Raw genomic sequence first — 6,069 nt, 5'->3', positions numbered from 1 at the left:
ATTTTTCCCAGGATTATTTGGCATGTCTCCTTTAATTATTTGGGTTTTTTCCTGGGATGATTTGAGATTTTTTCCTGGGATCATCTGGGATTTTTTTTCTTGGGGTGATTTGGGATTTTTTCCTGGAATTATTTGGGATTTTTCCAGGGATCATCTGGGATTTTTCCTGGGATAATTTGCAATATTTTCCTGGAATGGTTTGGGATTTTTTCCTGGGATAATTTTGGATCTTCCTTGGGATGATATGGGGTTTTTTTCATGGAATTATTTGGGATTTTTTTCCTAGAATTATTTGTGATTTTTTCCCGGGATCATCTGGGATTTTTCCCGGGATTTTTTGGGATGTTTCCTTTAATTATTTGGGGGTTTTTCCTGGATGATTTGGGACTTTTTTTTCCTGGGATGATTTGGGATTTTTTTCCTGGAATGATTTGACTTTTTTTCCTGGAATTATTTGGGGTTTTTTTCCTGGAATCATGTGGGATTTTTTTTCCCAGGATTATTTGGCATGTCTCCTTTAATTATTTGGGGTTTTTTCCTGGGATGATTTGGGATTTTTTCCTGGGATCATCTGGGATTTTTTTTCTTGGGGTGATTTGGAATTTTTCCTGGAATTATTTGTGATTTTTTTCTGGGATCATCTGGGATTTTTCCCGGGATTTTTTGGGATGTTTCCTTTAATTATTTGGGGTTTTTCCTGGATGATTTGGGACTTTTTTTTCCTGGGATGATTTGGGATTTTTTTCCAGGAATGATTTGGAATTTTCCTGGGGTGATTTGGGATTTTCCTTGGGATGATTTGGGATTTTCCTTGGGATGATTTGGGATATTATCCTGGCAGGACCTGGGGTTTTTCCTGGGATCATCTGGGATTTTATTCCCTGGATTATTTTACAATTTTCCTGGAATGATGTGGGGTTTTTCCTGGGGTGATTTGGGATTTTTTTCCTGGGACGATTTTGATTTTCCTTGGGATGATATGGGATATTATCCTGGGATGATCTGGGGTGGGTTTTTCCTGGGATCAGATGGGATTTTTTTCCCGTGATGGTTTGCAATGTTTCCTGGGATGATTTGGGATTTTTCCTGGGATTATTTGGGATGTTTCCTTTAATTATTTGGGGGTTTTTCCTGACATGATTTGGGATTTTTTCTCCTGGGATCATCTGGGATTTTTTCTCCCAGGGATGATTTGGGATTTTTTTCCTGGAATGATTTGGCATTTTTTCCTGGAATTATTTGCGATTTTTTTCCTGGGATCATCTGGGATTTTTTTTTCCCGGGATGATTTGGGATTTTTCCTGGGATAATTTGGCATTTTTTCCTGGAATTATTTAGGGTTTTTTTCCCGGGATGATTTGGGATTGTTACCTGGGACCTTCTGTGATTTTTCCTGAGATAATTTGGGATCATTTCCTGGGGTGATTTCGGATTTTTCCTGGGATGATTTAGCTTTTTTTCATGGAATTATTTGGGATTTTTTCCTGGGATGATTTGGGATTTTTCCTGGAATTTTTTTGAGATTTTTTTCTTGGCATCATCTGTTTGTTTTTTTTTCCTTGGGATGATTTGGGATTTTTTTTCCTGGGATCATCTGGGATTTTTCCTGGGATAATTTGCGATATTTTCCTGGAATGATTTGGGATTTTTCCTGGGATAATTTTGGATTTTCCTTGGGATGATACAGGTTTTTTTCCCGTAATTATTTGGGATTTTTTTCCTGGAATGATTTGGCATTTTTTCGTGGAATTATTTGGGGTTTTTTTCCTGGGATGATTTGAGGGTTTTTTCCTGGGATGATTTGGAATTTTTTCATGGAATGATTTGGGTTTTTTCCTGGGGTGATTTGGGATTTTTTTCCTGGAATTATTTGGGATTTTTCCTGGGATCATCTGGGATTTTTTTTCCTGAGATGATTTGGGATTTTCCTTGGGATGATTTGGGATATTATCCTGGGAGGACCTGGGGTTTTTCCTGGGATCATCTGGGATTTGGGATTTTTCCTGGGATAATTTGGCATTTTTTCATGGAATTATTTGGGTTTTTTGCTGGGATGATTTGGAATTTTTTTCCCCTGGGATCATCTGGGATTTTTTTTTTTCCCCGAGATGATTTGGAAGTTTTTTCCTGGAATGATTTGGGATTTTTCCTGGAATTTATTGGGGTTTTTCCTGGAATGATTTGAGTTTTTTTTCCTGGGATGATTTGGAATTTTTCCTGGGATCATCTGGGATTTTTTTTCATGGAATGATTTGAGGTTTTTTTCCCAGGATGATTTGGCATTTTTTCCTGGGGTGATTTGAGATTTTTTTTCTTGGGACCATCTGGGATTTTTTTTCCCGGGATGATTTAGAATTTTTTTCCTGGAATGATTTGGCATTTTTACTGGAATTATTTGGGTTTTTTTCCTGGAATTATTTGGGATTTTTCCTGGGATCATGTGGGGGTTTTCCCAGGATTGTTTGGGACATTTCCTTTAATTATTTGGGGTTTTTTTCCCGGGATGGTTTGAGATTTTTTCCTGGCTCATCTGGGGTTTTTTTCCTGGGATGATTTGGAAGTTTTTTCCTGGAATGATTTTGGGTTTTTTCCTGGAAATATTTGGGTTTTTTTCCTGGGGCGATTTGGAATTTTTTCCTTGGGATGATTTGGGGTTTCCTTGGGATGATAAGGGATATTTTCCTGGGGTGATTTGGGATTTTTTCCTGGGGTGATTTAGGATTTTTTCCTGGGATCATCTGGGATTTTTCCCAGGATTATTTGGGATGTTTCCTTTAATTATTTGGGTTTTTTTTTTTCCTGGGGTGATTTGGGGTTTTTTTCCTGGAATTATTTGGGATTTTTCCTGGAATGATTTGGGTTTTTTTCCCGGGAAGATTTGGGATTTTCCTGGGGTGATTTATGTTTTTTCCTGGGATGATTTTGGATTTTCCTTGGGATGATTTGGGATATTATCCTGGGAGGACCTGGGGTTTTTCCTGGGATCATCTGGGATTTTTCCCAGGATTATTTGGCAATTTTCCTGGAATGATTTGGGGGTTTTTCTGGGGATAATTTGGGGTTTTTTTCCTGGGATCATCTGGGATTTTTTTCCCAGAATGATTTGGGATTTTTCCTGGGATAATTTGGCATTTTTTAATGGAATGATTTGGGATATTTTCCTGGGGAGATTTAGGATTTTTTTCCTGGAATGATTTGGGATTTTTTCCTGGGATGATTTGGGATTGTTTCCTGGGATCATCTGGGATTTTTCCTGGAATGTTTTGAGATTTTTTTTCTTGGCATCATCTGGGATTTTTTTTTTTCTTGGGATGATTTGGGATTTTTTTTCTGGAATGATTTGGCATTCTTTCCGGGAATTATTTGGGTTTTTCTCTTGGGATCATCTGGGATTTTCCCCGGGATTATTTGGGATGTTTCCTTTAATTATTTGGGGATTTTTTTCCTGGGATGGTTTGAGATTTTTTCCTGGGTCATCTGTTTGTTTTTTTTTCCCGGGATGATTTAGAATTTTTTTCCTGGAATGATTTGGGAGTTTTTCATGGGATGATTTGGGATTTTTCCTGGGATCATCTGGGATTTTTCCCAGGATTATTTGGGATGTTTCCTTTAATTATTTGAGGTTTTTTTCCTGGGTGATTTGGGATTTTTTTCCTGGAATTATTTGCAATTTTTTTCCTGGGATCATCTGGGATTTTTTCTCCCGAGATGATTTGGAATTTTCCTGGGGTGATTTGGGATTTTTCCTGGGATGATTTGGGATTTTCCTTGGGATGATTTGGGATATTATCCTGGCAGGACCTGGGGTTTTTCCTGGGATCATCTGGGATTTGGGATTTTTCCTGGGATAATTTGGCATTTTTTCATGGAATTATTTGGGGTTTTTTGCTGGGATGATTTGGAATTTTTTTCCCCTGGGATCATCTGGGACTTTTTTCCCCTGGATGATCTGGGATTTTTCCTGGATTGATTTGGGATTTTTTTCCTGGGATCATCTGGGATTTTCCTGGGATAATTTGGGATTTTTTTTCCTGGGATGATTGGGGATTTTTTGCCTGGGATCATCTGGGAGTTATTTCTGGGATTACCTGGGATTTTTCCCAGGATTATTTGGGATTATTTTCCTGGGATGATTTGGGATTATTTTCCTGGGATGATTTGGGATTATTTTCCTGGGATGATTTGGGATTTTTTCCTGGGATCATTGGGTTTTTTTCCTGGGATGATTTGGGATTTTTTTCCTGCAATTATTTGGAATTTTTCCTGGATTGATTTGGGTTTTTTTCCTGGGAAAATTTTGGGGTTTTTCCTGGGATCATCTGGGATTTTTTTCCCAGGATGATTTGGAAGTTTTCCTGGGATAATTTGGCATTTTTTCATGGAATGATTTGGGTTTTTTTCCTGGGGTGATTTGGGATTTTTTTCCTGGAATTATTTGGGATTTTTCCCGGGATCATCTGGGATTTTTTTCCCAGGATGATTTGGAAGTTTTTTCCTGGAATGATTTGGATTTTTTTCCTGGAAATATTTGGGTTTTTTTCCTGGGATGATTTGGAATTTTTTCCTTGGGATGATTTGGGGTTTCCTTGGGAGGATATGGGATATTTTCCTGGGGTGATTTAGGATTTTTTTCCTGGGATCATCTGGGATTTTTCCTGGAATATTTTGAGATTTTCTCTTGGCATCATCTCTTTGTTTTTTGTTTTTTTTTTTTTTTTTTCTGGGATGATTTGGGATTTTTTTCCTGGAATGATTTGGCATTTTTTCCTGGAATAATTTTGGTTTTTTTTCCTGGGATCATCTGGGATTTTTTTCCCAGAATGATTTGGGATTTTTCCTGGGATAATTTGGCATTTTTTAATGGAATTATTTGGGATATTTTCCTGGGGAGATTTAGGATTTTTTTCCTGGAATGATTTGGGATTTTTTCCTGGGATGATTTGGGATTGTTTCCTGGGATCATCTGGGATTTTTCCTGGAATGTTTTGAGATTTTTTTCTTGGCATCATCTGGGATTTTTTTTTTTCTTGGGATGATTTGGGATTTTTTTTCTGGAATGATTTGGCATTCTTTCCGGGAATTATTTGGGTTTTTCTCTTGGGATCATCTGGGATTTTCCCCGGGATTATTTGGGATGTTTCCTTTAATTATTTGGGGATTTTTTTCCTGGGATGGTTTGGGATTTTTTTCTGGGGTGATTTGGAATTTTTCCCGGGATGATTTGGGATTTATTTCCTGGGATCATCTTTTTTTTCCCGGGATGTTTTGGGATTTTCCCTGGGGTGATATGGGATTTTTCCTAGGATGATTTTGGATTTTCCTTGGGATGATATGGGATATTATCCTGGAATCATCTGGGATTTTTCCTAGAATTATTTGGCATTTTTTCCTGGAATGATTTGGGATTTTTTTTCTGGAATGATTTGGCATTCTTTCTGGGAATTATTTGGGGTTTTTTCCTGGAATGATTTGGCATTTTTTCTGCAGTTATTTGGGATTTTTTTCCCGGGATGATTTGGGATTTTTCCTGGGATCATGTGGGGTTTTTCCCAGGATTATTTGGGATGTTTCCTTTAATTATTTGGGGATTTTTCCTTGGGTGATTTGAGATTTTTTTTCCTGGGATGATTTGGGATTTTTTTTCCCGGGATGACTTGGATGTTTTTTCCTGAAATGATTTGGGATTTTTTTTTTCCTGGAATTATTTGGGGTTTTTTCCTGGAAATATTTGGGTTTTTTTCCTGGGATGATTTGGGATTTTTTCCTGGAATCATTTGGAATTTTTTCCTGAGATGATCTGGGATTTTTCCTGGGGGATTTGGCATTTTTCCCCGGTGTTATTAGTAATTTTCCTGGGATGATTTGGGATTTTTCCTGGGATCATCTGGAATTTCTTTTTCCCAGAGTAACAAGGAGTAAATTAATGCTGCAAATCACCTGGGGAATCATTTCCGTGTCCATCCCCCCAGAGCTGCCCCAACCTCCAGGAGTTCTCCTGTCCAACATCACCAGCAGGGAAAGGAAAAAAAAAGGGAAAAGTGCCCCAAAAAAACCCGGTGAGGATTTGGC

Source organism: Pipra filicauda, unplaced genomic scaffold (genome assembly GCF_003945595.2).
Source record: "Pipra filicauda isolate LSUMZ 115617 unplaced genomic scaffold, ASM394559v2 scaffold196_size3971931_pilon, whole genome shotgun sequence".
NCBI lineage: Eukaryota > Metazoa > Chordata > Aves > Passeriformes > Pipridae > Pipra > Pipra filicauda.
The sequence above is the reverse complement of the archived record's forward strand: the minus strand, read 5'-3'. Positions refer to the sequence as shown.